We start from the raw sequence: 14,705 nt of genomic DNA, 5'->3' as shown, positions 1-14,705 counted from the left end.
GTTTATGTTATTTTATGGAACAATACAATATTGAGTAAGTTTACTCTACCTGTTAATGTTAATCTTTCAGACACCTGAAGAAAGCTATCATGCCTCCCTGTAATTTCTCTGTTTCAGGCTATAAATACTAAATAAAGTAAATAAATATTTCAAGATTTTATTATGTCAAATCCACAAACAAACAAAATTGCCCATCACTAGCAATTACCTAACTATCATGAAAACTGCCTTGAAATTTCAACTAACCCAAAATCTGGTGGCTGGGCAGTGATGAGCATGCTTCAGTAGGCTGCTTCATAAGCTGTACTGGTTCCCTTTTGCTTTTGGTTACAATTCAAGGTTCTGGTCATTACCTATAAAGCCCTATATGTAGGGATGGGATTCTACCAGTTCGCACCTATTCGCTAGAACCGGTTGTTAACATTCTAAGCAGTTCAGAGAACCGGTTGTTAGAATAAATTACTAGCCTAATCCTCTAAGGAAGGCAGGAAGGAAACATTCTGGTGTTGCTTACAGAAACTGCCTCTCTGTTAACCCTTATTACATTCTTGGCAGGACTAGACTTCCTGTCTCTGGAACTTTTCTGGAGTTTTTTTTCCCCCTCCTTTGCTGGTACTTTGCTTGTGTGGAGTGACCATTGAAAAAAGTGACTTATGACCATTTTTCATACTTATGACTGTTGCAGCATCCCCACAGTCACGAGAGGCGAGGTGAGGAGATGCATGCCTCGATGTGAGTGATGTTGAGTTGGCCACGCCCAGCAAGTAACATGACCACCAAGCCATGTACACCAAGCCACGCCCACAGAACCGGTTGTTAAAAAATTTGAATTCCACTCTTGCCTACATGCATACAGCTCAGCTACCTGAGGGACTGCCTCTTTTCCCTATTAATTGCTATATTCATTTCTTCTTTCACTGCTGTATTGTCTTTATAGTTTCATAGTTTTATGATTTGTTAAACATCAGGTATTATAGGAATGAAATTTTGAAAGTAGCTGTCGTCTGCAAAATTGCATTCTTCTGAGAAAAAGAGAAAATTGTGGCTGCTTCCAAAAGGTCCTGATTTTAAACACTTGTCTGAAACTGGCTTTCAAAATGGCACCCGGCATCCTTAGTTATTCTAATATCTTGCTCTATCCTATTAAGAAGCAGTATGAATAATTAATTATTAATTCATTTACTGTTATGCTTACTTTTCATTCTGTATCACGATCTAGCCAATTCTTGTTCTGTACTCTGCATTAAAATTCTCCTCCATGCTGCATCGAGAGCCCAGGATGGGTTGACTCCTTCCTATGATGCCATTTAGCTGAGTCTGTACTAAGATATAAAAGCCAGCCCCCGGAAGAGATCCCAGCTTTTGACTCAGCTCCTTTCAGTCAGTAGCTGTGTTTCTGAAAGCTTCTGTTAGATAACACTCACCAGCGATCTTCAGTGCCGTTTTTCCTCGTTTCAAGCAAGGTTGGGAGCAGCGTTGCCAGAGCGCTGTTCAGGCAAGTTGGGCAGCATCTGTAGACCTCCCCCACGCCTGCGGTTTGAGTGGTCGTAAAAAGCGATCAGCAAACCGATAACAGCTTCAGCCAGCTGAGGTTCTGTAGATTGCACTCACCAGCGATCTTCAGTACCTTTTTTCCTCACTTCAGCAGCTCCCAGGATCTGGGCAGCTGCTCTTCCAGGAGAGCAGGGCTCTCTCTCTCCTGCAGCATTGGGGGCAGCGTTGCCAGAATGCTGTTCAGGCAAGTTGGGCAGCGTCTGTTGGGCCACGCCTGCGGTTTGAGCGGTCGTAAAAAGCGATCGGCAAACCGATACCAGAGTCAGCTAGCTGATCGTGTGGCCAGAGGCTGCCCTTTCCTTTGCTGACTTCACTCGGGGCTCTTTATAGCCTAAGGAGAAATTCTTCAATCTCGGAGCCGGTTTCCCATAGTCAGTGGCCATCTTGGATTGAAGCCTTTCACCACGAGGTGAGCAGCCATTTTGTAAGCCTGGAGGCCAATTTATACCCTAAGGGGCTTAATACAAAAAATTTACAGTTTCTTTCCATCGTAAGAGCCTTTATTCTTCAAATGGAGCAAGATAAGGGTCAGGCAGAGTCCCACCCCCCCGTGGAATAGTCTCTTAAGCCAATGAGAGAAAAAGTTGTAGGCAACGCACCCAATCAGTCCAGAGGGAGGTGGCTGCTAAAATCAGAGTTAAGGCTCTAGCCCCTAAGAAGGCAACTCAGGCTGAGTTGAGGGCAGAAAAGCGCAGACATGCAGCCCTAGAGAGGCAGTTCAACAGAACTATTCAACAGAAGGGAATACAACTACAGCATGTTTCAGGTAATACCTGTGGGCCCCAGCCAAGCCCTCCCAGGGGAGGAGAAGTTATCTATGAGCCTGCCTCCTGAGGCTTTTGCAGTACAATGATCCTCAGGATCTAAGCAGATCTGGGCCTTATTTCCAACAGGCTTCTGGACCCTATGCTCCTCCCCCTCCCTCCAGGCCTCAAACCTCTTCTCAATCTAGGCCTGAAGCCACCTTCACTCCCTCAGCAGCGGGCCTTCTGCCTTCTGCCCCTACCTTTGAGTACAGACCAGGGGATATCCAAGATGTTGTCTCTTTGGCCATTAGGCAGGGATTGGCTGAAGGCTTCAAGAAAATCCTTTGACCTCCGGAAAGGGTTCAGGCCCTTCTCCCTTCTCAATTTATAAGTTGCCTCATCACCCTGATTTACACAGGCCCCAGGACCTCAGGGTCCATTCTTCTCTACCAGAATGGGAGGAGGTTGATGAGGAGGGAAGGGCTTCACCATCTGAACAGTTACTCCTCTCATTCAGAACATGAAGAGGGCAAGACCTTTGACCAAAATCTTTCAGAGGAAGAGGACTCTCGCCCAGTGCAGACATCCTCTGCATTGGTCTTCAATCCTTCTCTCTACAGGCCATTACTCAGCATGGCCTTGGTCACTGCCAAGCTGTCACCAGAGGAAGTGGCTCCTGAGCCACAAGGAATTCCCTCTAGCCAGGGAGACTCATTCTTCTCCAAGCCTATAGTGCATGCAGGAGTTTTGCCTTTTCCCACTTTGTTTCTGGACATGGTCAAGGAACAGTGTGCTTCCACTTCGGCAGGTCCTCACCCATCTTCTCTGGATAAGCATTTCTACATCATCAGCGCAGCCCTGGACAATTCCCTGGCAGTGCCTTCTGTTGACATTCCGGTTCTGGCCTCGTTCCCATTTTCTGGCACTCTCACGTGGGCAACCATACAGTGGCTGCACCAACTCGATTAGATTGCCTACATCTGACCTTCGGTCTCACCAAGGCCTTAATAAGATTATCGCAGTGGAGGAATTCACTGCAGATGCCACTCTCAAGTCCGCCAAATTTGCATCTAGGGCCATGGCATCTTCAGTAGCAGCAAGAAGACTGTTATGGCTCAGAAATTGGCAGGCAGAGTTACGCCGTAAATGGAAGCTGGTTTCAGTTCCATTCACGGGCGATAAGCTTTTTGGCAATGCTCTGGAACCTTATCTCATCGAAACCAGAGATAAACGTAAAATTCTCTCTTCCTCTGGGAAGAGAGCCGACTATCGCCCAGCTCCTTATACTGGTAAACAGCCCTTTGGGGAGGGTGGGGGTCGTTCCTGCCGTCGCTCTAAGTAATCACTCATTCTCCCCACCCATCGGAGGTTGCCTAGCCTTCTTTGCCTCCAAATGGGAAGAGTCAATGGTGGATGCCTGCGTGCTCAGCACTATTAGGTCAGGATTACAATTGGACTTCCTAATGCACCCCTCCCCAAAAAAATTTGATCTGTCCTGTCACTCGGGACATTTCAAGGCAAGACCTCATGAATCAGGCCATTCAACTCCTTCTTGAAATCCGAGCTACTCAAACCTGTTCTCCCCAATCAATGGGAACGTGGGCTTTATCCTCGCCTTTCATCGTTCCCAAAGCCTCAGGAGAGGTAGCGAACCAACCTGGATCTAAACTTTCTCAACCAATTTGTAAAATACAGGCTATTAAAATGCAGACTCTGCATTCTATTTTAGAGAGCGTTTGGGAGGGCGATCTCCTCTCTTCCACTGATCTCATGGAGGCTTACCTCCACATCCCCATTTGGCCTCATCATCGCCAGTTTCTCTGCTTCTGTAATCAGAATACCCATCACCAGTATCGAGCACTTCCCTTCGGCCTCTCATCAGCTTCAAGGGTCTTCACGAAGGTTCTGGCAGCATTGATGGCATCTCTGCTTTCTGTTCCAGTGAGGATCCAATGCTACTTGGACAACATTTTGATTCTGTCCTCCTTCATCCATGCAGCCCATCGGGATCTGCAAATTACCCTGTCATATCTCCAGAGCCACAGATTTTTCCACTCCTGTCCACTCTAATGGTTCCTGCTTCCCTACCAACAAGCAAGAACCAGCCACTCATCCATCAAGGTCCCGCTCCCGCCACAAATCCGGAGATCTCTCAATTGGTGGTGTTCCCCGTTAATCTGGAAGGGACTCCTTTTCAGGGTCCCAGACAGGCTAGTGATAACCACCAATGCCAGCCTCCTGGGTTGGGGTTCCCATATGCAGGGCCAGATAACTCAGGACCTTGGTCCAGGTCAGAGCAGGCCCTTCCCATAAATTGGCTAGAGCTCAGAGCCATTTTTCTAGCTCTCAAGCATTTTAGGCACTCAGTGACCGGCTCTCATATTCTAGTCCTTATGGACAACATGGCCGCCATGGCTCATGTCAATCGGCGGGGGGGACGAGGTCCAGAGCTCTCATGGGAGAGGCTCTACGGTTGGGGTTAGGGGCAGAGCAACACCTGTTGTTGATCACGGCGGACCACTTCTCCGGGATCAACAATTCCCAGGCCGACTGGCTCAGCAGGAGCCTAGTCAACCAGGCAGAATGGTCTATTCCTCCTTCTCTATTCCGGGACCTTTCCCTCAGATTTGGAATGCCGGAGATGGATCTTTTCCATTCCTCAAATTGCCCAGGTCACCAGATTCTTCACCAGGTTTCCTTGCCAGGGAGCGGAGGGGACCAATGCCCTTCGATGCAGATGGTCCAAAAGTGTCCTCTATGCCTTTTCCCCCACTCCCATCATTCCGGCAGTAATTCAGAAGATGTTGGAGGAACGAGCGGAGCTCCTTCTCCTGGCACCCTATTGGCCAAGGACGCCCTGGTTTGTGGACCTGGTCAACCTGTCGGTGGCTTCTCCTTGGAGGATCCCAGACCATCTAATCTCCCTTCATCAGGGGATTCTGCTCCACCCGGAGCCTCAGTGGCTCAAGCTGACCATGTGGCACTTGAGCAGCAGTGGCTAGAGGTGGCTGATCTTCCTGAAAGGGTCATCATCACTATCCTGGCATCTCGCAAACCTCCCACAAGGCGCATCTATGATGCCACCTGGAAGGCCCTTCCTGATGGTGCCTTAGGGAGGGTCTCTCTCTCCCGCTTTAGCCCAGTTGGCAGAGGTTCTTAGATTCCTTCAGCATGATCTGGAGAAAGGTTTGCCCCCCTTACGCAGGCAGCTTGAGGCCATCTCCTCGGTTCTTTCATGGGGTTCGCTTCCTTCCTTATCCCATCACCTTTCAGTCAGGAGGTTTTCGAAAGGGGCTTCCAACCTGCACCCTCCGGTGGTTCACAGGTATCTTCCTGGGATCTTCATGTGGTCCTTTATGCCCTTACAAAGCCCCCTTTTTGAACCCCTTAGAACATTGTCTCTCCGTTTCCTGACTCTGAAGGTAGTGTTCCCCGTTTCCATCACTTCAGCCAGGCGGGTATCCGAGCTCGCTGCTCTTTCCATCAGACAGGACGATGATAGGGTTGTCCTCAGTCTGGACCCCTCATTTATTCCAAGGGTTAACAACTGTTTCACAGGTCCCAGGACATTATGTTGCCTGGCTTCTGCCCCCTCCCGCACCATGACTTAGAGCAGCAGTGGCACTCGCTAGACATAAGAAGGGCTCTTAGAATATACATGAAGTGCACTTCCTCCTTCAGGAAGTCTGAAGCCATTTTGTTTCCTTTTCCCTTCTCACTTGGGGCACAAGGCCTCTTCTCCTACCATTAGCAGGTAGGTCAGATCTTGCATTGAGCAGACCTACAAAGCTGCGGCCGTTCTGGTCCCTCGAGGTCTGATGGTGCACTCTACCAGAAACGCGGCCACTTCGGCTGCCTGGGCGACCCAAGCACCCTTGGAGGAGATCTGTCATGCAGCCACGTGGACATCTCTGTCTCCTTTCATCAGATACCACCGTCTGGATGCTTTTGCCTCGGCAACTGCAGCCTTCGGCAGACGGGTACTTCAACGAGTGGTTCAACAGTCGGTGTGATGAGCCGGATGAGGGCCTACCCGTGGACATGCAAGCTTTGGTATGTCCCATCCTGGGCTCTCGATGCAGCATGGAGGAGAATGGGCGTTGGTAGAAGTTACCCTGAACGCCCTTTCTATCTCTGCTGCGAGAGAGCCCAGCCCCTCCCTTGATTCGTCCAGAGAGGGTAAGTCATATTTCTGTATTCATTTGTGCTTTCAGAGACACCTTTCAGTCTGTCAAGTATCTTCGCCAAAGCTGGGGTCTCTTCCAGGGGCTGGCTTTTATATCTTAGTACAGACTTGGCGAAATGACATCACAGGAAGGAGTCAACCCATCCTGGGCTGTCTCGCAGCATAGATAGAAAGGGCGTTCAGGGTAACTTCTACCAACGCCCATTCCTGTCTCACAAAATATAAGTTAACTGGTTTTTTTCAATCAGCATTTCCCATGTTGAAATGGGAAACAGATAAAACTATATCATATGCCCTAAAATAAACATACAATTAAAAAAAAACTTAAGATGATTATCGAGAAATGCAAATATTAAGCCACACACAAAAAAGGGGATAAATTATCTGAATCCTAAGCAGCAAAGATTATGACAAAATGGAGGGAAAACAAACAATGCCATCGGGCAAATTATATCTGGAAAACTGCAGATATGTTTATACTTTTTAAAATACAGCAATATAAGGGTATAAAAATTCATGTGGCATTGTAACATAGTTTTCATTTGTACTTTCTTTTTCCTGCAATTGTTTTACTTTCACTCTGTTTACTTCTTTTATTTTCTTTCACATCCATTTTCTCCCAAGATCAGTACTTGAAAAAGATAGTTGCAAATGACAGCCCCAGAGAACAAGACACAGTAAACATTGAAAGAGGCAGAGAAAATGCAATTATTTTGGAAGAATTAGTTTGTTAGTGAAGAGAGCTAAACAAAGGTCTACATGAGCAAAAATTTATGAGGCTTTATATTAAGGCAGAAGGTGTCCAGAAGAGAATTTTAGTCTTTATCAATCCACTGAAAATTATTTATTCAATTTGTATACTGCCAGTGTTGAAGCAACTCACAATGCATTACATAGATAACAAAGGTACCCAAAAATAATAAAGCACAAAATAACCACATTAAAAGTAGTAAAATAACTATCATGTGCCAAATAGTGAATCATATAAATATGACATCATATTTTTTTAAAAACCCAAGAAAAAGTTCTGTCTTAATAGTTATGCTGTAAGAATCAATGACAACTGGACCTCTTGGGGAAAATTATTCCTTAAAGTGGTAACCCTCAGAGAAAAACACTTTCTCTGGGTCTTCACAATTCAGTTGTTTTTTGCAAGGGGAGCACTAAACATACTCAATTGGAATGAATAAATGGAATGGTCTGTTTGTCCCTGGAGAAGATGGAAACTAAGTCACAAAGGCCTTTAAATGTCAAAAACAACACTCTGAATTGCACCCAGAAACCTGTTGAGAACCAAGACAAAGACTGCAATATGGGATTTAACAGATTTAACAGATAATCAGAGTTGAAAGGGACCTTGTAGGTCATCCAGTCCAACCCCCCACCCAAGCGGGAGACCCTACACAATTTTTGACAAATGGCAGTCCAATCCCTTCTTGAAAGTCCCAAGTGATGGCACTCCCACCACTTCCAGGGGCAAGCTGTTCCATTGGTTGATTGTTCTCACTGTCAGAAAGTTTCTCCTTATTTCCAGGTTAAATGTCTCCTTGTTCAGTTTCCATCCATTATTCCTTGTCTGGCCTACAGGAGCTTTAGAAAATAGCTTGACCCCTTCCTCCCTGTGGCAGCCCCTCAAACATTGGAAGACCTCTATCATGTCTCCCCTGGTCCTTCTCTTTACTAGACTAGCCAAGCCCAGTTCCTGTAACGGTTCTTCATATGTTTTACTCTCCAGTCTCCTAATCATCCTGGTTGTTCTTCTCTGTACTTTTTCTAGAGTCTCAACATTTTTTTTATAATGTGGTGAACAAAACTGGGTGCAGTACTCTAGGTATGGTCTTACTAAGGCTTTATAGAGTGGTATTAGTATCTCCCTTGATCTTGACTGTATCCCTCTGTTAATACAACTTTATTATGTGACTATAAGATTTTTATCTGCCAAGCATGAATATCTGCATACTGTATTAACTATAATTTCCAAGTACCTTAGTCTTTAAAGGCAGACCTATATAAAGCACATTATACTGACAACCTCGGATAAGGGCATGAGTTACCATAGCTTGGGCCTTCAACTCTACATAGGATCACAACTAGTTGTTGGATGTGATAAGTGTACAATGGAAATAAAACATTAGTGAAAGTGAATGAGACCCTTAGTGAATAGCTTAACCATTATTTTGCTTGCTTTTTTGTTTTAAGATATTTACTTGATAGCAAACATTTTCAAGTTTAATAATTAGAATAGCCATCTCAAAATTGGGAGTTTGACAGTACCTTTTCCAACTAATGTATTTTCTTAAAAGGCATAAACTTTTGTGAGCTGCAGTTCATTTCATCAAATGTATAGAGTTAAACCAGACATTCAGGAGATAACTACCACTCAGTGAGATCAACAGACAAAGCACTAGTGCCGGATCAATTCCCAGGAAGGACCTATTAAAAAACAGATCACAGAAACAGAGCACCACAGGTTGCCAAAAACAGCTCAAATCACTCAAACATACCCTGCTCAAAAAAATAAAGGGAACACAAAAATAAGACATCCTACATCTGAATGAATGAAATATTCTAATAAAATACTTTGTTCATTACATAGTTGAATGTGCGGACAACAAAATCAAACAAAAATTATCAATGGAAATCAAATTTAGCAACCCATGGAGGTCTGGATTTGGAGTTCAATCTTTGATGTAATGTCCTTAAAACAAGTCAAAATGAGGCCCAGTAGTGTGTGTGGCCTCCACGTGCCTGTATGACCTCCCTACAAAGCCTGGGCATGCTCTTGATGAGGTGGGGGGTGGTCTCCTGAGGAATCTCCTCCCACACCTGGACTAAAGCATCCCCCAACTCCTGGACAGTCTGTGGTGCAACATGCCGTTGGTGGATGGAGCGAGACATGATGTCCCAGATGTGCTCAACTGGATTTAGGTCTGGGGAACGGGCGGGCCAGTCCATAGCATCAATGCCTTCATCTTGCAGGAACTGCTGACACACTCCAGCCACATGAGGTCTAGCATTATCGTGCATTAGGAGGAACCCAGGGCCAACCGCACCAGCATATGGTCTCACAAGGGATCTGAGGATCTCATCTCGGTACCTAATGGCAGTCAGGCTACCTCTGGCGAGCACATGGAGGGATGTGCCACCCCCTAAAGAAATGTCACCCCACATCATTACTGACCCACTGCTGAACCGGTCATGCTGGAGGATGTTGCAGGCAGCAGAACATTCTCCACGGCATCGCCAGACCCTGTCACGTCTGTCACATGTGCTCAGTGTGAACCTGCTTTCATCTGTGAAGAGCACAGGGCGCCAGTGGCGAATTTCCCAATCTTGGTGTTCTCTGGCAAATGCCAAACGTCCTACACGTCCTGTAAGCACAACCCCCACCTGTGGACGTTGGGCCCTCATACCACCCTCATGGAGTCTGTTTCTGACCATTTGAGCAGCCACATGCACATTTGTGGCCCGTTGGAGGTCATTTTGCAGGGCTCTGGCAGTGCTCCTCCTGTCCCTCCTTGGACAAAGGCGGAGGTAGCGGTCTTGATGCGGGGTTGTTGCCCTCCTACGGACTCTTCCACGTCTCCTGATGTACTGGCCTGTCTCCTGGTAGCACCTCCATGCTCTGGACACTACGCTGACAGACAAAGCAAACCTTGCCACAGCTCGCATTGATGTGCCATCCTGGATGAGCTGTACTACCTGAGACACTTGTGTGGGTTGTAGACTCCGTCTCATGCTGCCACTAGAGTGAAAGCACCGCCAGCAATCAAAAGTGACCAAACCATCAGCCAGAAAGCATAGGAACTGAGAAGTGGTCTGTGGTCACCACCTGCAGAACCACTCCTTTATTGGGGATGTCTTGCTAACTGCCTATGCTTTCCACCTGTTGTCTATTCCATTTGCACAACAGCATGTGAAATTGATTGTCAATCAGTGTTGCTACCTCGGTGGACAGTTTGATTTCACAGCAATGTGATTGACTTGGAGTTACATTGTGTTGTTTAAGTGTTCCTTTTATTTTTTTGACCAGTGTATATTAATAAGCTACAGCCCATAACAGAAATGACACTGTAGTTTCTTAGGTTCATATCTGACTATGAGCATCCACCCAACCTAAAGTATATTCTCCACAAGCAAAAGAAAGAACAGAAAAGAATAGCAACATAGAAATCAAACCATACAACAAAACTAGGTGATAACTTTGCCTCCCTGTCTACAAAACAGCACTATCACAGGATCCAACAAGTACTCAAAATACTGGAGAAAGAGGCACCCCCAATGAGATATATGCCATCATCTGCCAATAATGCCCTTTTGGATTCTATGAAAAACAAGTGGGATAAAACTTCATGCAAAAAAAATTAATGAATACAAAGTTTGACATCAGGCCTCAAAACAAAGTCAAATGAATATCAGAACATTTCAACCTGCCAAGATATTCCACAGCAGACTTAAAATTAACTATTTTGGAAAAGCAGGGCTTTAATACCAACTTCAAGTAAGAAATTATTGAATTCATATTCATAAGCCTGAACAAACACAAGGATTTTTTAATACATTACCATTGTTATTTGATAGGCATTTGCAATTTGTCTCACAAGACAGGTGCTACCAGACTTTAGATTTTTTTGCCACCAGAGACTAACAGGCTTAACATATATAGACTAGCACGCAGACTAACTATTCTATTCTATTGGTGGGTCTTCTCCAATACTGTACTATCTTCTGATTATGGGAAATTGTATAAAACTTGGCAGCCTTTGGATGTAAGAAGAGAAATGAACAGAAAATTCTTGAGATGAAGTCCATATATGTGGAGGGCAGCCAACTTAAGGAAGTCTGCAGTAGGGGTAAAAGTTGAAGATAATATATAAATGAGGAAGGGTGGGAGAAAAAAAGAAAGGAAGAACTGCGGACTCTTGTTTTTGTGGAAAGTTAAGGATGGAGAAGATAATTTTATTCTTGCATACTAGATATTTGGGAAGAACTTCTAGAATGATACAGGAATCAAGGTTTATTAAATCTACTTTTCTTGCCCTTTTACTCAAAGAAGCAGCTGCTAATTAAAAGCCTTCCATTAAGTGAAATTTATGTAAGGATGAAACTTTTACATCATACCTCTAATTTTTGAGATGAAAAAGCATGCACTGACTGAACTACTTTTAAAAATATAAAATCTATTACTCAAAACTTTCTCACCATAATTAGGTGAAACAAAGGTTCTATAATAGATGGAATTCTGAGAAAAACTAGTTAATATTTATATTATATAGAGATTATATATAGTGACATACAAAACTCTGTAGAGGACAACAAACTAATTTTTTTCAGAGTGCTTTAGATACTCAAACATGATTGTGCAAAACATAGCATTCTCTTCTTATCATTCAAATAACCCATCTTTTGCAAGGCCTGTAGTATTATTTCAAAAGTTGTGTTCATGAACAAACAAAAGTTCTGCTGGGATCTCTTTGCATGCATGTGGTCTCAGCCAGATATAATCTTCAAAGAGACATATTTCAACGTTTTGTAGAAAAGTGTTTCATTTACACGAAGAAGGTTTGGAAAACTTTCTTTTGAATGTTTTTCATATGCCTTTTAAATCATTCTATCTATCAGCTCAAATTATTTAATGGATTGTATCTGCACCTTTCTCTTCAGCAGCAATTCCACTTCGTGTTGTTTTTATATTATTTAGATTTAATATAGCCTCCCACTTGAGTTCAAAACAATCTCTCTGTTATGTGAAACTAAGCAATTATTGCAAGCAAACCAAAACTATAAGTACATTAGCACAGACAGAAGCAGTATATTTATATATTCCCTCCCATATCCTAATTTGGAACAGACCATTTCCAGAATTTGGCTGTATAGTAAGAAATGAGAAAATTTAAGATTTGAAAGGTCATAATATAAAAATAAACAGTAGTTATGTTATGACTTGCAATTAAAAAGAATATAGATTGCTTCATAGTTTAACCGTATCTTTAAAATACGTACTGTTAAGGTTTTTTTTTTTTAAGAAAACAAGGCATTAAAATACATTATTAAAATATATGGAATAAGCAAACAATAAAAAAGCACTGGAGATCTTAGGGTCTTAGTTCCCCTATCTTAGAATAAGGGGTCATCTCAGGATAATGTATGTCCTGAAATTGATACAAAAATGTGGTTATGTAAACATATTTCAATATAAACATAAGCTGAATCAAACTTCAGACATTTTCCTATATTACTTGCCCTATCAGATTTCAAAACATGTTTTAAAATAAAGGCTATGTCACCTAACCAATTTTTATTTTAAAAAATTTAAGCAGGATTAGATCTGGCTAGTACAGTAATCAAATGGAACACCACCAAAATTTCCAGAGCGAACAAACAAAACTTCAGAAAATATGACAACACTGTATAAATATGTACATATCATAAACAGAAACTGAATTAAGTTGAGGAAGACTATGTTATTCAAACACCAAATAAGTATAAATCACAACCAATAGAATATCAGGTTACTTTATTATTGAAATAACTAAACTACACTGGTATATCTAGTATGACACCAGCAAAATTACCCAAGCCATCTAGATGTCAGATCAAGGGTCTTTTTCTAATATCAACGGACAAAACAATAGGCAATTGATGCAAAGTCCACATGCACCAAGGTTCCAATTATTGCCTGAGAAAGCAATCCTTTATGCATTGGATGTCAGTTGAATTTGTATGAATTATTTAATGGGGAAAAAGTAAAGCATTACAGAGAAATTATTTGGTTACTGTCCCTCAGGATTCTGAAATATAGTACAAAGCCATTTTACATCTATCACTTGGATATCCTGAGGAAAGACAGATTTCAAAATAAGTGGCTAATTATTGCTGTACGGTTTAACAACCAAAGGTGGAACAGAGCAAGGTAGATTAGCTTCACTGAAATGGAAGTCCACCCTTTTGGACTCCCAGCTCACGTGCTCATTTTGATACTACTAGTCCCTCAAGGGAAATCAAATGAGGCAACAACAGTCCTTTGCACAGCGCAGTCAAGCAATCAAATCTACATTGCCTCAGCTCCTGGGCGTTGGGAGGAAAAAGGACAGCCATTGTGCTTCATTTTGGAGCCCCCGTTTCATCCCAAGAGCTCCCCTCTCTTCCAACCCAGGGTGTCTAACAAAAGGGGGAGGCAGGCAGCCAGGCCCAATGCGAGGATCCCTCAGCCTGGCCTAAATCTTCCTCTCTTTTCTATACAGCAGCTTCCCCTCTTCTCTAACCTGGCCCAGCCAGATTCCGTCAGCCGTCCGCCCCCAACTCCAGATGCGGGGTCTCCCCAGGAAGGATTTCCAGCTCCCCTTCCCTGCCTCCTCGCCCTTCCCCAGGCAGCCTGGCAGGCCCATCCGTCCGACCGCCTTCCCCCGATCCCGGGGAGCCCCTGACCAGGCCCGCCTGCCCGTCCCTTGCAACGGCTGTCAGACCAGCCCCTCCCACAGCCGGCCTGCTCGCCGCCCGTCCGGCGGGGCTGCAGCTCAAGGCGCCCCCGCTCTCTCGCTCTCTCCCCCCCCTTCCCTCCGCAGCCCACCCGTTCGGCCCCGCCTCGCACAACACAACCACCCCGAGCCCAGAGCCGCGCGCTCACCTGGTGGCGCTACTCCTGCTCCCGCCCAACGCGCCTGCAGAGCGCCTGTGCGGGCAGCCCTCCCCGCCACCGGACGCCCAGGCGAGGAAGGCCGGGAGGACAGCGGTGGACAACGGGGCGGGGAGGTGGTCGGAGCGGACCCGGACCTCCAGGACACCGACCCTCAAAGCCCGGCCCAGGCTCCTCCTCCTTCTCTTCGGGCAGGCCACGTGACAGGCCCGCTGCGCGCGTCGCCTGTGACCGGGCGCGCGCCGCCGGTTGGGAAGCGGCGGCGGCGGCGGCGCGTTCACGGCTGGTCTTCCGTGGCGATGCCTTTCGTCTTCCTTCCCTCGCTTTCCTTGTTCGTGGGAAGGGATCGAAAGTCCGCGGTTCCTCCCTTTCCAGCATTGTCGTTAAAATCTCGTGGCGAAAGAGCGCTCTTGGTCCCACATTGAGACAGTTCCCGCGTTCACATGTTCAAGTCAGCTTGCCTTGGGCGGTCACAGACCGTTAGGGTGGCCCCCTGCCACGACTGTCTGCAAAGTAGCTTGGGACATTGAAAAGGGATTTCACTCCCACCCGCGAGAGTCCGAGTCTCCTCAAAATGGCCAGA

The 14,705-nt window shown here is 45.1% G+C and overlaps 1 protein-coding gene across 1 annotated transcript in view; it reads right to left on the bottom strand.

The window, feature by feature from the left end:
- The window catches only part of NCOA6 (nuclear receptor coactivator 6), a 51,949-nt gene extending 37,604 nt beyond the window's left edge, over nt 1–14,345 (bottom strand). The window contains exon 1 of the mRNA XM_026697624.2: nt 14,114–14,345. The gene's annotated coding sequence lies outside the window, so the exon portion shown is untranslated. The remainder of the gene's footprint in view (nt 1–14,113) is intronic.
- Between the last annotated feature and the right edge of the window lie 360 nt (nt 14,346–14,705).

Source organism: Pseudonaja textilis, chromosome 3, assembly GCF_049901715.1.
Source record: "Pseudonaja textilis isolate UNSWEBS1 chromosome 3, rPseTex1.2, whole genome shotgun sequence".
Taxonomy (NCBI): Eukaryota; Metazoa; Chordata; class Lepidosauria; order Squamata; family Elapidae; genus Pseudonaja; species Pseudonaja textilis.
This window is presented reverse-complemented; position numbering and strand designations above follow the sequence as displayed.